The sequence below is a fragment of the Macrobrachium rosenbergii genome, chromosome 18 (genome assembly GCF_040412425.1).
Source record: "Macrobrachium rosenbergii isolate ZJJX-2024 chromosome 18, ASM4041242v1, whole genome shotgun sequence".
Taxonomy (NCBI): Eukaryota; Metazoa; Arthropoda; class Malacostraca; order Decapoda; family Palaemonidae; genus Macrobrachium; species Macrobrachium rosenbergii.
In genome coordinates, this window is record NC_089758.1 from 10054746 (window position 1) to 10074758 (window position 20013).

General features: G+C 36.7%; 1 protein-coding gene across 9 annotated transcripts in view; it reads left to right on the plus strand.

Annotated features, from left to right (window-relative positions):
• Positions 1-20013, plus strand: part of LOC136848092 (ATP-binding cassette sub-family C member 4-like) — a 179253-nt gene that overhangs the window by 37469 nt on the left and 121771 nt on the right. The gene's annotated exons all lie outside the window — the stretch shown is intronic.

A 20013-nucleotide genomic window follows, 5' to 3' on the forward strand; every position in this document is an offset into this window, starting at 1 on the left:
TATGGTGATAGATTATACGAGAGAGAGAGGGCGGGAGATGATTGACTGATTTAGTTATGGTTATTAAAACGAGAGAGAGAGAGATGATTGACTGATTTATTTATGGTAATTAAAATGAGAGAGAGAGAGAGAGAGAGATGATTGACTGATTTATTTATGGTAATTAAAAGAGAGAGAGAGAGAGAGAGATCAGTTAAAGGGGGTTTGGTGGCCATGAAGCTGCTCCGAAACCGATTGCGTGATAAGGGCATGAAGAAGGAAGGAACAAAACGCCCAACCTAGCATAACATTGGGCACGGCTGGGCATTTGCGAGAAATGGAAATGTCATCGAGTTGTTTATGGCGTATTGAATATGGAAGAAGAGGCGCGTTCCAATTTCCGTTGGGCGAAAAGGAATGCTTTACCTAAAAACTGGGAGGAAAGAGCGTAGGCTGTTTTAAGAAGGCGCGTGACTGATCGATTTCAGCGTACGAAATCACCTTTCTTTACAAAACATAAATATACTCCTTGCAAAAATCCATGGACTTTTGCAAGGAGTATATTTATGTATAATGATACTGCTTCACTGAGTATATTGATAAAATAATAATAATAATAATAATAATAATAATAATAATAATATTATTATTATAATGAAATAATAATAATAATAATAATAATAATAATAATAATAATAATAATAATAATAATAAAAATAATAAAAACGTTTCACTTCTATATTATTCAGAAGACGAACTCTATTCATGTAGAACAAGCCCACAGGATAATAATAATAATAATAATAATAATAATAATAATAATAATAATAATAATTATAATATTATTATTATTATTATTATTATTATTATATTATTATTATTATCTGGTTCTACATGAATAGAGTTCGTCTTCTGAATAATAAAAAGGTGAAACTTTTTTATTATTTAGAAGACGAACTCTATTCATGTAGAACAAACCCACAGGGGCCATTGATATGAAATGCAAGCTTCTAAAGACGATGGTGTTCTTTTGAAAGAAGTAACAGAAGCGAATAGGAAATACAGAAAGAAGAGATCAGTTATTAAAAGAGGAAAAAAAAAAGTGAATTAACAAACGAATAGACTCAAATGTAAGTAAAATATTAAATTCAAGGAGAACTGTTTTAGGGTAGTAATGCATTGCGTCTTCGCTTGAACTTTTGAGGTTCCGGTAACACATCCTCAGGGAGACTGTTCCACAGCCCAACGGTGTGAGGAATAAAGGACCTCAGGATCTGAGAAGTTCGACAGCGAGGTTCATTTAATGATTGGTGCTGCTGTTCAGTAAGTCTGGTCTCTCTCGGCAGGAGAAGAGGATCAGAAATCAGTCGTGAATGTGAAAGATCTCTGTTAAAATACAACTTATGAAAAAGTAACAGACGAGCGACCATCCTTTTTACCGGCTGCTCTAGGAGCAAGAGCCCGTGCTGGCACAAGGCCAGCTAAATCTGAAACAACAACAACGACCGTCCGTCGATGGTCCAAGTCATAACTGCTAATATTCGGAAACAGAAACCTACCACCACGAACCACTCCATCTAAAATTGATAAATCTCTGATCGAGGCAGATATTGGCTACTTTGTGTTCCTGCATGGCATGAATTTTGCGCATTTGAATTCTTAATGTCGAAATGATTTATTTGGAGACGTTACGCCAACCGATACGGTTTCAGTGGTTTTACTAAGATAAAGACAACTAATTTGTAATCCTTTGTAATCCTCTGCTTGTGATGAATTCAGAAGTGTACTCTTTAATCCAGCCGAGCCTAAAAATGTTCTACATTTTCCTAAAGTTTTCTTTTTTTTAATTTGGTAAAATATTGACGTTTCTGCTGACGTCGATATTCGGGCGTGGCTGTAATATATCAAGCACTTTTTCCCGAAAGGATTTCGTGTAACTTAAATATTAAGGTGTTCTGACGTAAATATTTTAACCTGGAGCAAAAAAGGTTGTTAGCTTGTTTCGACCTCTCTTCTTGAAGGCCGAACTACTTGTAGCCTGTTTGTATAAATAACAGAAAAGGGCAGAAAAGGGGGATTTGTATTGTATATTTGTACATGAATGTATATGTGTATATATATATATATATATATATATATATATATATATATATATATATATATATATATATTAGTAAATGTGTATCAAAGAACAATAAATAGTTAGGTATTACTTTGTGTTCATAATATTATCATTATTTTTTTTAAGCCTGTCCATTCACAGGGTTAATTAATGGTCTCATCATAATCATTACCTCCAACGCAGTGTAACGCCTTGAAGGGCCTCTGTGAAATTCCGCTACTCATGTCTTTCCTGTACTTTATCTTTCACAAATCTCCACCCATCTCCAGCCTCCCCTCTCATAGTTATTATCAAAGTAGGTCTAGGTCTTCCAGTACTTCTCCTAACCCCAGAAGCCCAGCTGACAGTATCACCGCTGTTCTCCCAGGGGTTGTGCGAAGCACATGTCCAAGCCTTCTCCATCCCCTTTTTATCATACCTTACCTGTGTAAGGTGACATTTCTAACTCTGTGCTGAAGCCTTACTCCTAATATTCTCAAAGCTTTATTTTTGAATTTACTAGACTTATACATAATCCTACGTATACAATTTCAGTCTTCTTGATTTCCAGATCGTAATCAGCCTGCCCGTTGTTTGATTTGCCATTTTTAGTCTTTCAATATATTCGAACTCAAGAGAACAGGTATTGGATATCAGTGTTCTTAAATATCTTGGAAAAAAAAAGGTAAAAGTTGCGCCCAAGTTTCTTCGGGGCAGTCGAGTTTTCTGTACAGCTTATAATGCTGTATGAAACTCAGCCACGGCCCATGAGACTTTCAGCCACGGCCCGGTGGTGGCCTGTGTTGTTGGCATCTACAGCGGTGCCAGACGCGCGATCATGGCTAACTTTAACTTTATATAAAATAAAAACTACTGAGGCTAGAGGGCTGCAATTTAATCTGGTTGATGATTAGAGGGTGGATGATCAACACGCCAATTTGCAGCCCTCTAGCCGCAATGGTTTTTAAGATCTGAGGGAGGACAGAAAGTGTGGACGGGCAGACAAATAGCCTTCTCTATCATAGTTTTCTTTTACAGAAAACTCAAAACTCGTTCATTCTCTCTCAATCTAATTTCATACCTATGTGCATACTTTGTCCACTGTGCTTAGATTTTCCTTAGATTATCTCTCTCTATCTCTCTCTCTCTCTCTCTCTCTCTCTATCTATATATATATATATATATATATATATATATATATATATATTTATATATATATATATATATATATATATATATATATATATATATATATATATATATATTTATATATATATATATATATGATGCATTCTATATATTATAAGCATGATGCATTCTATTAAAAAGCTTTACAAATGTTGTTGTGCCTTGCTTATTAAGACAGCTCCATCCTGCATATTTTAAGTCAGTCAAGTTTCTGTCGTTACTCCAATCAAACCCTAATCTTCCATCACTGTGTGCTCGTTATAATTATTGTAGTTTCGTCAGTATTATTATTATTATTATTATTATTATTATTATTATTATTATTATTATTATTATTATTATTCATAAAAATCTCATAATAGCATGAGTCATTAAATGGTGAAGAAAACCACAACGGTTTAAATGTAAATATATATATATATATATATATATATATATATATATATATATATATATATATATATATATTATATATATATAATACAAACGAGAGCATTCGAGAACTTGCTTGATTCTCCTTCTCAAGTAATGAAGAGAATCGCTCTCAGGCTCTCTCGATATATATTTGTAATATATATTTATATAGAAATATTATATATATATATATTTATATAGAAATATCTATATATATATATATATATATATACACATTTACACCATTGAGGGTTTATTATTATTATTATTGCTTTTGTCTCCATTATGTTACTTATTTGTTTTTATTAGTCCCAAATATTTACCTGGAGGCCAGTGTTCCATTAAAGCCTAAAAATATTTAAATTCAAAGGATGTATGTCATCCTTAGGAGAAAAATCCTTACCGTGTCCTTCATACTCTTTTGTAGATATTATGGTGTAGTATTTGATATCTCATGGTATTTTGATAATTATCATCATCCTCGCATTCTTCTTATCAGCAAAAATCTCCTCTAATTCGTGGCCGTGTAATGCTGGGTTAATATAACTAATTTAGGAAGGAACGAACCAGTTAACTTTGGCATACAGAATTTTACGGTTATCTTACGTGATTGCAGATTTACGTTTTCTTCCAGATTGACCTGGTGTTATCTTTCATGATTAGTGGTATTTGTATTATATATATATTATATACTTATATATATATTATATATGGTTGTGTGTGTGTGTGCGCGCGCTTGTATGCATATATTCGAACGTTCTCACGAATGAGCACACATACACATACATACATACATTGTATATATATATATATATATATATATATATAGATAGATAGATAGATAGGTAGATAGACAGATGGATAGATATACATAGGTAGATAGACAGATGGATGCATACATACATACATACATACATACATAAAACGACACACACATACAAACAAAACACCACAATATAGATTATACACACTATATACACACACAAACACCATAATATATATATATATATATATATATATATATATATATATATATATATATATATATATATATATATATATATATATATATATATATATATATATATATATATATATATTTCATTGTCTCTGCACACGAAAAAGTGTAAAATTGTATGCACATCAGTTCATACCAGTACACGCCAGTTGGAACTAGAACATATGGTCCTGACAGAAGGTACAAAAGAACCTCTAAAAACCTGTTGGTCAGCAAGGACTGGGACAACGACTTGTGGACCCTGTCGAAGTGCAAATGCCACCCTCTGGTGTGCAGAGCCCGTTAAGATTCACACACACGCACACACACTCACACACGCGCACACACACACAATCAGGTACGTTCAAATCTGCGGCGGCAATCTTTACTGAGCGTTATGTGTTAAACTTTCAATATGCATTTTTCTCACGTATCCCTTTTGTCATGGTATTAGTGATTTATTAACTGATTTATTCTTTCTTTTCTAAAACTCGGTTACTTTCAGTCGTTTTAACCAGTGGATTATTATAGGTATTTATTAACTGATGAATTTTCTCTGGAGAGTTGCTGTGCGAAAAGTTCGTCACTGATCTTACTTTCCTCTTCCAAAAATATATTGATTTCTGTTTTAATGATACTTTTGCTTCGATGATCGTGAAAGTTGACTCTACTGTAGTTTACTTCATGAAATCAGGCCATCAGTGAATTACAGTAAGCTGTAATTTTCGTCAGTTTTCTGATCATAATTCCTACTGTCAAAGTGACTTAACACATTCCCTGGAGATGCCCAGACACCTCAGTGCTTCACGTCTTGTCATGGGTCGTCGTTACATAACATTTCCACCCTTCCTTCTCACTCTTGTATAAACCCCCCCAACCCCGTAACCTCCACCCCCACCCCACCCGACCTTTCCTCAAACTGACCGCTGCTCAGAAACCTTCTCCACCCTGAGGCTAAACCAGAGATGCTACGCACGGACATTTTTGTTTGAAGCTGCTGCTGCTGCTGAGATCTGCGTTCGTGTGTGTAATAGTTGCTGTGTCCTAAGCCAAGGCTTGAAGTCACATTGCAATGTTGTCGCTTTTAACTCCATTCGTATCCAGAAGAGTACAATGTCTCTAATATAAAATGTATAGGCACCTCAGTAAACAGTCGTAAACAAGCGTGCAGGCAACATTACAAAGAAAAACATCCTCAGGATCGGGTAACTAAAGTAAGGCTGGGGTATTTTTATGTAAATATTTTTCGTATTATCGTCGATATTAATCGCATGACAAAAGTCAGCCTTATTGTTTAGATGTTTTTCCTATTATCTTCGAAATTTATCGTATAATAAAATTTAAGTATTCATTTTATTAAAGTAATATCCTTTTAATTTTAAGAATTATGAGACTCGAAATTTGCCAGAAGTATTGGGGTTGCTATGAGAGCACTTAATGTTACTTCTTACCTTCTGAATACAAATTCCCACGGGGCACCAACATAAAAAAAAGCTGAATTTTTAAAAAATCTTGTTATTCAGAATTTTATCATTACTCGGGTTTATTTATTTTTTTAATTGTACAGATGAAACTTGAGTAAATGTATTTAATGTGTGCATGTGTTCTAGTGAGGAAGCATATGCCTTTTTGCATATTTTTAAAATTTCATTATTCATTCATCATTTAGTCCCAGCGCTTAGCCTATGGCTTAGACCTGGTACTCCATTTCATTTTAATCCTTCGGGCCAGCCTTGTGAGAGCTGTTAATCAGCTCAGTGGTCTGGTTAAACTATTTTAATAATAATAATGAAAGCTGTAATATATTGCTATAACGGAATCGTAAAAACATAACGTAGGGCTGGTAAATTGTTGATCATACCAAAGTACCAATGAAATGAGTACTGCGATTCCGTATTAAAATACAGTACTATACCAGCACCAAGTAGCGAGCACATTTCTTCTGGGTTTTAACATCATTAACTACCACAGCTATTTCAGTGTGTCCTTGAATTAAAAATGGAATGTCGTAAGACAAAGAATTAATTTAAAAGCGTGACTCTCTCTCTCTCTCTCTCTCTCTCTCTCTCTCTCTCTCTCTCTCTCTCTCTCTCTCTCTCTGGAACATTCTATAATCCGTTTATTATGGGATCCGTTTTTCAAAAATCTCATTTTTATCGATCCACATTTTGCTTTATGTAATTGCTTTCTCATTGTTTGACGTGAATTTCTTTTCCTGATAATAGTGTACCTTGGTTATTTTTATTATTTATATCTAAAACGTGATGTAAAAAGTAATTTGCGCGCGAAAATAAATGACCTTTCTTAAGGACGAATGTTTGTTCCCCAGATACATTTGCTAGGAGGCTAACCAAAGTAATGCTTATCGCATTCAGTGAATGATTTTACCCTTTAATGTGCAGTAAGTTTTGGCACACTTCCTGCTTCTGGCGTTTACCAGATTCTTATAGAATGTGTTGGCTGCGTTTCAAGACGCAAATTGTCACTTACCTATTTTGATTTTGTTTATTTTCTTTTACAGTCATGTTTAGGGTCTGGAAGAAGAACGCGCACATGTAGGCTACGCGAATACTTCTCTCTCTCTCTCTCTCTCTCTCTCTCTCTCTCTCTATATATATATATATATATATATATATATATATATATATATATATATATATATATATATGTATTTATTTATATATATGTATGTATGTATTTATGTATATATATGTATATATGTATAATACATGAAATTTTTATCACGGTGATTCATATACAATCATGGAGCTACAAACGTCGTTTAATATCCAATTCACGCTATATTAAACGACATTTGTAATTTATGAATTATATATATATATATATATATATATATATATATATATATATATATATATATATATATATATATATATATATATATATATATATATATATATATATATATATATATATATATATATATATATATATATATTATATTCACTCTCTCAGGCAAATAGGGAGAAACTGGAGACCTAACGTACTAAAGAACAATATTTATTTAATGTTTTGATTACGATGATTCCTTGTGTTTTATAATCGAATTTTCATGCTGGTGCGCAGGAACTTTATCTTCTAGTTAATTTGTAACTTTTTCCATTGTTTGTTAAATAAGCTGGCCTTGACCCAGCACCGGCTCTTGCTCCTTAGACAGCAGTTTTTGTAGGCCAAGAAGGTTACACTCGCCGAAGTTTGAAAGGGATTATCTTCAGCTCATGTGGATTACCGTTGGATATTGTCATTCTCTCTCTCTCTCTCTCTCTCTCTCTCTCTCTCTCTCTCTCTCTCTCTCTCTCTCTCTCTCTCTGTGTGTGTGTCCGTATGTAAACATTTTCTCATGCCAGTGGTGCGCTCTTTAGTAAATGTCGGTGAAATCTTATTTTCCTTTTCGTGATCAGACTTCAGACTTATGCGGTGCTCAATTGAGCATTGATGTTTGACGCCAGATTGAAAGACGAAAAATGAAATCAGATTTATACTCTCTCTCTCTCCGTGTCTCTGTCTCGTATTCTCTTCCTCTCTCCTAGGAATGGACCGGTTTCCCCTTCAATCGATAGAATTGACGCCAAGGGTCCTGGAATCAGTGCTGGATAATGCTTTACGGGGTGCCCTTTAGACCAAGGAGATTAGATTCTAACCTTGTTTTAAACCAAGGACCTCCTTGCTTTAGACCAAGGAGATTAGATTCTAACCTCCTTACTTTAGACCAAGGAGATTAGATTCTAACCTCCTTGCTTTAGACCGAGGAGATTAGATTCTAACCTCCTTACTTTAGACCAAGGAGATTCGATTCTAACCTCCTTACTTTAGACCAAGGAGATTAGATTCTAACCTCCTTGCTTTAGACCAAAGAGATTCGATTCTACCCTCCTTGCTCTAGACCAAGGAGAGTAGATTCTAACCGCCTTGCTTGAGACCAAGGAGAGTAGATTCTAACCTCCTTGCTGTAGACCAAGGAGAGTAGATTCTAACCTCCTTGCTCTAGACCAAGGAGAGTAGATTCTAACCTCCTTGCTGTAGACCAAGGAGAGTAGATTCTAACCTCCTTGCTCTGAGACCAAGGAGAGTAGATTCTAACCTCCTTGCTGTAGACCAAGGAGAGTAGATTCTAACCTCCTTGCTGTGAGACCAAGGAGAGTAGATTCTAACCTCCTTGCTCTAGACCAAGGAGAGTAGATTCTAACCTCCTTGCTGTAGACCAAGGAGAGTAGATTCTAACCTCCTTGCTGTAGACCAAGGAGAGTAGATTCTAACCTCCTTGCTCTAGACCAAGGAGAGTAGATTCTAACCTCCTTGCTCTAGACCAAGGAGATTAGATTTTAACCTCCTTGCTCTAGACCAAGGAGAGTAGATTCTAACCTCCTTGCTCTAGACCAAGGAGAGTAGATTCTAACCTCCTTGCTCTAGGCCAAGGAGAGTAGATTCTAACCTCCTTGCTCTAGACCAAGGAGAGTAGATTCTAACCTCCTTGCTCAGGACCAAGGAGAGTAGATTCTAACCTCCTTGCTCTAGACCAAGGAGAGTAGATTCTAACCTCCTTGCTGTAGACCAAGGAGAGTAGATTCTAACCTCCTTGCTCTAGACCAAGGAGAGTAGATTCTAACCTCCTTGCTGTAGACCAAGGAGAGTAGATTCTAACCTCCTTGCTCTAGACCAAGGAGAGTAGATTCTAACCTCCTTGCTGTAGACCAAGGAGATTAGATTCTAACCTCCTTGCTCTAGACCAAGGAGAGTAGATTCTAACCTCCTTGCTGTAGACCAAGGAGAGTAGATTCTAACCTCCTTGCTGTAGACCAAGGAGAGTAGATTCTAACCTCCTTACTCTAGACCAAGGAGAGTAGATTCTAACCTCCTTGCTCAGGACCAAGGAGAGTAGATTCTAACCTCCTTGCTGTAGACCAAGGAGATTAGATTCTAACCTCCTTGCTGTAGACCAAGGAGATAAGATTCTAACCTCCTTGCTCTAGACCAAGGAGAGTAGATTCTAACCTCCTTGCTTTAGACCAAGGAGAGTAGATTCTAACCTCCTTACTTTAGACCAAGGAGATTAGATTCTAACCTCCTTGCTCTAGACCAAGGAGAGTAGATTCTAACCTCCTTGCTCTAGACCAAGAGCCTTTGCTGGCATAATGCCAGCTTAATGCAAAAACATCCAAGTCAATACCAGGAAATTAGTGCAGAAAGGGTTTGATGTGGTTTGTTCTCTGAATAGTGAGTTAACAACCTCGTCTGTGGAATTTGGGCTGAGGTCATGTAATGACTTGTGCTTACTGCGTTTGTTTGTTTGTTTTGTTGGGTTGAATGTGAGACCAGGAAGAGTGTTTTGGTTTTGAGATGGATTAGGATTTGAATTTTTGGTTTTGGAGGTTTCGTCTTCAGAGCCCTCGTAGTTTCCTTTTATTTTTTTTTTTTTTTAGATATGTCTCAGTGGTGTGAGAGCTTAGTGGCGGAATGAGATCATCCTTCTTCTCAAGCCACGTCATACAGTTGCTCCCCCCGTCTGTATATGCCAACAGTAGTATCGATTTGTCTTCAAGGGAGGATATCTTATAACAGAAAGCTATTTTTGTTACATTCAAGACATTGCTCTATACTTATTACAGAAATGATGTCAGTCCTGGTAAAGTCAATGCAGATTAAGTTGAATCATTACAGTTGCCGACCTCCATGTTTGGACAAAATGAGTTATCTTCCTTAAAAATAACTTAGTAAAAAATGAACTTCGGCGCAATCGAGTTTTCTGTACAGCATATAATGCTGTATGAAACACTGAGCAAGGCTCAGTTGCTCCCCAGATGCGGTCGAGTGAAGGTTCGTCGGCGACGCCTCCGGAAAGCGCTGCCAGACGGACGATCCATGGTTAACCATAACCTTAAATAAGATAAAAACTACTGAGGCTGGAGGGCTGCAATTGGGTATGTTTGATGATTTGGAGGTTGGATGATCTACTATATACCAGTTTGCAGCCCTCTAGCCTCAGTAGTTTTTAAGATCGGAGGGCGGACAGAAAAAGTGCGGACGGACAGACAAAGCTGGCACAATACTTTTCTTTTACAGAAAACTGAAAATCACTACAGAAACTTGCAACAGATCGTAGTGGCCATGGTGCAAGCGACACCTGACTAACGACGAGGCCCCCGAGAATGTCCAATAAATATACTCCTTGTCTTGGGGATGGTTTAACTTCTACATGTTATGTGACTGAGCGATGACTTATCCTGAAACATGCTTCCTGAATTTATATTTAATGTCACCTTGTATGAAAAAGTTAAAGTGCGTCAGTTATATATTATCGTTGAAGATGACTTTGTATCGTTGGTGTCTATAGCATTTAATTCATCCTTCGAGTACTGGAAGGAACTGTTTAATTCGTATCAGTTCGATATCAGTTCGCATCGATTATTTTATACGGCGATTACGTCATCCTAGTGTGGCTGCTGGTAACCTTTGAAAGGCGAGGTAAGGGAAAGGCGTTTAAAATAAGATGGTAAAGAATTTGATGAAGAGAAAAAATCAGCTGCACAGAGACAGTATGTACTTCGCTCTGAAAGTATCTTACTTAAAACAATTTGGAACATGTAAGTATGTGGATCATGAAAACGCAGTACTCATCGATTTCATGACAAGTAACCAACAACAGACTAATCCGTAGGGGGAAGGGTTGGTATTGCCATCAGTGCACCTCATGTGGTGCACTGTAGGCATTACCTAGGGTTCTTTGCAGCGTCCCTTCAGCCCCTAGCTGCAACGCCTTTCATTCCTTTTACTGTACTTCCGTTCATATTGTCTTTTCTTCCATCTAACTTTTCACCCCCTCGTAACAGTAATTGTTTCATACTGCAACTGCGAGGTTTTCCTCCTGTTGCTCTTTGAAAGCCTCCTTAACTCTCAAATTTCCTTTCAGCGCTGAATGACCTCATAGGTCCCAGCGCTTGGTCTTTGGCCTAAATCTTGTATTCAAATTCCAATAACAAACTAAAGAAGTTAATGGGAAAATACAAAAAAAAAAGGCATTGCATTGCAGAATAAACCCCAAACGTCCGCCGAAGCTCAGCCTTTTCAACCCCCAAGAATAAAAGGTCCTCCTTCCCCAAAACTTTTGTTACTATCCCCAATGTGATCACGTCACGAGGCCAACCTTTGGTAGAATTTTCATAAAAAATCCATGAATAACTTTTGTGGCTACCTGCCTGTGCCTTTGTGTATAGTTACAAGTCTTGTTAGTTTGTATCCCTGTTTATGCAAACAGGTGTTGCTATTCTGAGTATAGGTAGATGCTGCTGTTCTGCATACAAACAGGTGTTGCTATTGTGTTTACAAACAGGTGTTGCAGTTGTGCTTACAATCAGTTGTTACTGTGCTTAAACAAAGATGTTGCTTCACTGCTTGCAAACAGGCATTGCTCTTCCTCATAGAAACAGATGTTGCTACTCAGTACGTAACCTTGTGCATTGTTACAGGTATTGGTAGTCTGTATCCTCTTACATGCATATTGTACAGTTATGCAGGTGTTGCTTGTCTTTATGCAATTTTGGGCAAACATACATAGTTTTCTATAAGCACATGTATGAATCATGAATTCGCACGAGAAAGGTCTCTGTCTGAAAGTGGAGAATCAGACTGACTGGCGCTCGCTTGCCTCAGGATTAGGGACGTTAATCACTTTGAGTTCCCACTCTTTTCTTCCCCTCCCCCCCTCTCTCTCTCTCTCTCTCTCTCTCTCTCTCTCTCTCTCTCTCTCTCTCTCTCTCTCTCTTCCCTTCTCCATCCCCCTTCCTTCACTTGTCCTCCAGCTCCCTGTATCTCTCGTGCATTTTCTTTATTTCGATATTTTTAAAGGAGATGAACCTTCTCTTCTAGATTACGTTGCATTGTTCCCTGTCTTGCAAAGTTCGTGATTCCCGAGGGACTTGGGTTTTGAGTCTTTTCCTGGGTTTCCTTGGATGCTGATTTTTCTTGCTTCTTTTCTGGACCTTTCTCTGATTCTCATTTCTTTATTTGTCGTAACTTATTTTGTTTGACTCGCCTTTTTATAATGGTTAACTTATTGTTCCTTTGGTAACGCAGTATTCGTCGGTGAACGTGGTTTCCCACAGAGACAGAGAGAGAGAGAGAGAGAGAGAGAGAGAGAGAGAGAGAGAGAGAGAGAGAGAGAGAGAATCAGCTATGAACACAATATTCGTCGGTGAACGTTGTTTCCCCAGAGAGAGAGAGAGAGAGAGAGAGAGAGAGAGAGAGAGATGCGGAACTTCAACGAAATCAAAACAAGTAATGGTAGACCCATAAGCAAAGTGCTAAGCTCAAATTTTCTATTTATACACATGTGCACTGTAGCTAGAGAGAAATACAAAAAAAAAGTTATACTGAACACTAAACATGGTAAACATGCAGCTGCAGAACTGTTCAATTGCAAATATGCACAGCATATAACAAATCTGTAATGGGTTGCGCTGACCTAGCCGAGAATATACATATTGAGTCGTTTTTATTTTGGAGAGTTCTAGATACATTTGTTCGACTTAATTCTGTTGGCAGTTTGCCTTTTACTTGGAATTTTGTTCTCTACCGATACTCTCGTCATTGTTCGGTAATTTATGTCTGTTCATGCTTTGTTACTTCTTCATTTTGATAATGTTACCTACGAATGATCAGACCGATGCCATTGTGATACATGTTACCTACTAATGATCAGGACGATGCTATTGGAAACCCAGAGCCCTGTTAGAGTTGAGGCCTTACGGAAACTGAAGAAGAACGGGGAATTACATGAGGGGAGGGGTATTCCAAAGCTTGATAGTTTGATGGACAGAATCCATCGTTTCCTTTATACATTGGCAAGTAAAAGACCATTCGGCTGTTCCTGTTCTATAAATAGTCTTACGCTCAGTCAGTCCCATTTTTTTTTTTTTTGTCTAATCTGTTCGTGATACAACATTTGTCGAATAATTATGAGGTGGCTAATTTAGACAACTGAGGTACTAGTCTTGCGTGTATGCGGACTGACAAGAGTAAATTACAATTATCATGCAACCATTTTTTCTTTTTTTTTTTTTTTTTTTTAGTTTGCTGGTCAGACACTGCCAGTGCTTATCTCCTTTTGTCGTGTATTCAATTTTCAGTCTTGCGGAGCTGCGTTGTATTCGTTGTCGTAGATTACTTATTTGTGTGTGTGTGTGGTTGCGTTGGTATTGCTTGGGAACTTTTCAGTAAGCGTTAATAAGCCTTGTTCCACGGCAGTGAACGGATAATGATGATAACAATAATAATGTTTCACAATAGCATGAATCTACATTGGAGAGGTAAAATCCACAATTCCTTTTTTTTTTTGTCGTACGTGGATAATGCTGAATTGAGAATAATTATAAAGTTTCTTGGGAATAATTTAGAATAATTGTAAAGCTGCCTGCAACAAAGAAAATTCGTAATAATGATTTTTATTGTTTAAACTTGTCATAATAGTGTGATCAGCACAGACGATAATTTTGTTGTGTGGAATATAATAAATTATATGTACAGAGCATTCAGAAGCTTTCTATAAAGATTATAATTACCTGGACAGCAGAATTAATGTAGATTTTATTCTTGATTATCATAAACGTCAGGAGTATTGTTTTCCTCTATTCTGTTTCAGACTTGAATCAGTCTCTCCTTAATTATCAGGATACAGCCGTTGTTCGTCCCTTTAAGAATGTTGGTCATTGTATTGACATTAACTGGAGTGTCCAGAAGAAATTAGGGTCCCTGTACCTCAGGTCTCGAAAACTTTCCTTAACAACCAGTTAATGTAAATCTACTGCGGTAGGAGGTTTGCCTGGGCCCTTTCGTTCGTGAACTTCCAATAATCCTCGGCTGACTGATGCAAGTTTCAGTAGGTCATAACGAGGCTTAAGAATGATTATTATTTTTTTTTTTATTCCGTAGTAATCTCCAATTGAATCTTCCTCATTTAATTTTTGTCTGCATGGTCAGATGGTGGACAAAGTTAAGTGATTTGGGAAATAGAAGAGAAACATAGAAAATAACCCAGTGGCATTGTCTAACCGGAGGGTCTTCCCCCCCACCCCCACTACCCCCACTTTCCTATATGCCATTGAAGAGACGAGGGTGACGATGTCTTGTGTGTGAAGCCTGATTGTTATTCCTTCCCGCTTGATTAAGATGTGTTATATATTATTTGGCTACTTAAGTACTCAAGTTATATATATATATATATATATATATATATATATATATATATATATATATATATATATATACTGTGTATATATGTATGCATTAAGCTACAAACGTCCTTTAATATCCAATTCGCTCTACCTCGGAAATAATATATTTTCTTATATGTTACCCGAAGAGGAATTTTCTAGTTGATGATAAGTTCGTCGTCTCGTGGGCTCGAACCACGGAAGACAAGAACTCAGGACTACAGTGACGCGATTTTAACCACACGGCTAACATTCATTCATATACAGTATGTATGTATATATATATACTATATATACATATATATGTGTATGTATATATGTATATGTATATGTACATATACATATAAACTTGAGTAAGGTTACGAGGGTAAATGAAAATCAGGAAGACGCAGAAAATTTAATGTTGCTTAGATAGAGGAAGAAAGGAATCGGCTGATACGTTTATGCATTTGAGAGCAAATATATAATTGATGACGCCTGTAGCATGAGAGGAGAGACGAATTACTCGGTTACATCTACCTCGTTCATGGATAATTTCACTTAGCTTTACATATTTAACAGGAATGCCATAATATTGGTCTGAGGACGGTGTCAAATGCATCCTCTTAATCAACGAAAGCCATCAGAAAGGGATTTTTAAATTCCATACACTGCTGCATGAAATGTCTTGACACGAATGTTTGAACTATGCATCTCCTGCATTTTTTTAAAATCAGCTTGTTCGTTTTTAAGCTGCTCATCAATTTCTTTCTGCAGCCTGTAGAGAATAAGCTTATTGAATATTTCCTTTAAGCCCGACTCGAGCGCTGGGCCTTTATAGTTAGCGTATTCATTTAAGTCGCCTTTCTCTGGTACTTTTGCTATGACTTCCAGTTCCGCAAAATAGTCTACTCTCTCTGGGTATATATATATATATATATATATATATATGTATATATATATATATATATATATATATATATATATATATATATATATATATATATATATATATAATTAATAGTATCAAGACACATTCACGTATGAAACAAATAAATTTCTGACTGGCATCGCGGCCGAACCCAGGTCTCCTAATCGAAAAGCGACGGCGCTACCAACTGAACCACACAGGTCGTTAGCTGGTAGCGGCGCTGCTTTTCAATTGAGAGACCTGGGTCCGGCCGCGATGTAAGTCAGAAATTTATTTGTTTCATATGTGAATGTGTCTTGATTACTATTATCATAATATATATATATATATATATATATATATATATATATATATATATATATATATATATATATATATATATATATATATATATATATATATATAAATAGTCTGTTTTAAATATTCGATATATATATATATCTATATAGAATGGAGAAAAAAATTGATGAGAAGCTTAAAAATGAACAAGCTGTTTTTAGAAAGGCAGGGGATGCATAGTTCAAATATTTGTGTCAAGACATCATGGAACAGGGTATGGAATTTAAAAAGCTCTTCCTGATGGCTTTGTTGATTAAGAGAATGCATTTGACACCGTCCCCAGACCAATGTTATGGCCTTCCTGTTAAATATGTAAAGCTAATGGATATTATCTATGAACGAAGTTGATGCAACTAAGTAACTCAACTCTCCTCTCATTCTACAATCAGTAATTTTATATATATATATATATATATATATATATATATATATATATATATATATATTATTTTTTATTTATATATATATATATATTATATTTTTATATAATATTTTTTTTTTTTTTTTTTTTTTTTTTTTGGTTTAAATACATAAACGGATCAACCGCTTCAGCATTAAATTATGCGTGTTCTTGGTTTTCATTTACCCACGTAACCTTACTCTTGCTCTCACATTTTACCCGTGACGTGTCACCAGACGGAACCAGGAACGTGGCCGAGGAGAAACTGCTACAATAGACTTGATAGTCTGGATCCCGTGGGAAGGCTAATTTATGCGTAAATTTAGTGCAACGACCTATCGCGTTACATGGGGTTTTTAAGGCACTCGAATAACAGCAGGCTGTGTATTCGTTGTACTTTTCATTCGTAAAATTAAATTGAAATTTCTCTCTCTCTCTCTCTCTCTCTCTCTCCTGATTTTATTCTAACTCTTGTTCTCAGTACCGGGCATGATTCTTTCTCTTCCTCTCTCTCGTACAGACGTCGGTATTTTTAACCTCTTCTCTCAGTACCGTGCTTGAATCTCTCTCTCTCTCTCTCTCTCTCTCTCTCTCTCTCTCTCTCTCTCTCTTTCTGGCTAGCAACATTCCTTTACTAACGAGACCCGGGATCGATCCCAGTGGGGGAGGTTAGGACGACTTCGGCCACTATCTTGAAAAATTCTTGGTGCCTCTCTTGACGTTAGCATTGAATTATGGGTCTGATATGTAGTCGGCTGTGGTAGGTTGCAAGCAGATAATGAGTGGCGCATAGTTGTACAATGTTCAGTTTTCAAAGCAAAAATAGAATGCAATATGGGGTGCCACCATGCACCTTATGAGCATATATTATTATTATTATTATTATTATTATTATTTCAGCCTTTTCCTTAACCGACACGATCGACCATGATGCCTCTTGCATAACAATCTTATGACGATTACACTTTTAGAGCTTCTTCGTGCATAAACTCTATGTGACAGAACTCAGGTTTGTTTAGTAGGGATAATGCCTTCTCTCTCTCTCTCTCTCTCTCTCTCTCTCTCTCTCTCTCTCTCTCTCTCTCTCTCTCTCTCTCTCTCCTTGGATTCAGTGGTCAGTGCCAGATCATGTGACCAAGACGCGTTTGATTTAAATCACCGTTGCCAACTGAAGGGCACTTTTCACCAAAGTAGCTTATATAGTATTTAAATACCTAAATTATACAGATAGCGGACAAAAATTATACATTAGTGTATAGAAGAAAGTCACCAATTTAATTTTTTTTCAAGACGTGGAGGGAAATCGCTCATTTCGAAAAGAAGATAAAATAGCTGAAATGTATATATATATTTTTTTATGTTCTTGGACCCCCCCCCACGGGATTGGCATCACTGCAAAGCCTTCAGTAGTGCAGTATGGCCATATTGCGTATTGTATGGTAACAGCCTCCTTGAGTTGTCACGGTGCCTAAGAAAGTATCCGTCGTTGTTGAGGGAGTTCTCAAAAGAACAGCCGATTCATTGTGGAAATGGTGGGTTTCATGATGCCGTAGGCCAATTTGGTTGTGATAATTTGTTTCCCAGAGGCGGTTTGGGTAAACAGACCTGATTACACCCGAGATTAAGTTTCGTAGTGACTCAGCTCTTTATCTATTGCTCTTTCAGAATTGCATTGTCGAGACTCGTGAAAAAGCTGCTTGCTCCATTACCATCAATTCTTCAGCTGGATTGTAATAGGTTTTAGTCGTTAAAGTTCTGTGTATCTTCGTTTAATGATTATTTTCAATTTTCGAATCATTCTTGCACATTGTTCCAAGTCTATTCTTCTTTTATTTTCATTGGTTTTCGAGCCTGATGTAGCATTGATATACCATTAGCCGAGAGTCTTTTAAGTTTATGTAATATTTCCTACAGGTTTTGTAGAAAGATTCCTCTGTGTTATGCGGGTTCAACTCTCCTTGACCTTTGTCGGGAGAAGCGAGGGTATGTTTTACAAAGGCCGCCATAAAATGGACATAAATTTGAATGGAAGATGTTGAAGATAGGAGGGCCCCCTAAACACTTTAAATGTTTTATTATAGGACATAAAATTATGGCGATAACGTAGCATGGCATTTTTAGGCTTATCCTACATCATCCCTGCAGTTGTTTTTTTTATTTTGTGATCTCTTTTGTGTATTTACACTGAGCAGTGAAACCAGCTAAGTCATCCTAACCCCTTGACCACTTTTTGTTCTGGAGAAAGTGAAAGAATTAGAGATGTTTTTGTATTTTATTTATAAATATCCTTTTAAGAAGTTCATAGCACTATAAAAGTTAAGTGTACCTTAGTTTAACCAGACCACTGAGCTGATTAACAGCTCTCCAAGGGGGGCTGGTCCGAAGGATTAGATTTATTTTACGTGGCTAAGAACCAATTGGTTACCTAGCAACGGGACCTACAGCTTATTGTGGAATCCGAACCACATTATAGCGAGAAGTGAATTTCTGTCACCAGAAATAAATTCCTCTAATTCTTCATTGGTCGGTCGGAGAATGGAACGCGGGACCAGCAGAGTTCTAGCTGAGAACGATAAACACCCGTCCAATGAGGCACTCATGCACTTAACTCGGTTTTTTTTAGTAGATTCTGGTGTTCAAAGAAAGTTTATAATAACATGTTTTTTTATGCTTAGTGTGATTTATCCCAATTGGTGTTAAAATATGTGAAAAGTAAAAAAAAATTATGCAGCGTGCATCCGAAAACAAGCTCCTGTCGTTGACTTCGGCGGGTGTTATTAAATTTAGACTTACCATCACAATACTTTATAATCTCTCTTCGTTAACATTATTTATTGACAAAACATATATGTGAGGGAGAAATTTAGGTTAGTAAATAAGTTTCGATTCACATTACTTGGAAATTATTTGAAAACAATGATGCTATTCGGACAAAATACTTGCAACCAATCAGCTAGCAGGAAACTTTTCTGAGCTAAAAGGGCACCCCTGCGAGTCGGTGCGAATGCGCCTCGGTAAAATAAACTGAGTATAGTTCCTCGTTGGACGATTGGGTTCCTTTCTCAGCTAGCACTCTGCTGGCCGCGAGTTTGAATCTCCGACCGGTCAATGAAGAATAAGAGGAATTTATTTCTGGTGATAGAAATTAATTTCTCGCTGTAATGTGGTTCGGATTCCACAATAAGCTGTAGGTCCCGTTGCTAGGTAACCAATTGGTTCTTAGCCACGTGAAATAAGTCTAATCCTTCGGGCCAGCCCCCCTTGGAGAGCTGTTAATCAGCTCAGTGGTCTGGTTAAACTAAGGTATACTTAACTTTACTCATAGTACGTTAGATAGTGATGTTGGTTACACCTTAGTTCAAGTTGAGTGCAGACACCAAAAGCTTCTAGTTAAGAATGGTTTCAGGGGCTTACGGTTTGCAACCTTCAGGTGTGGGCTAAATTTATTTTGTAAGTGTC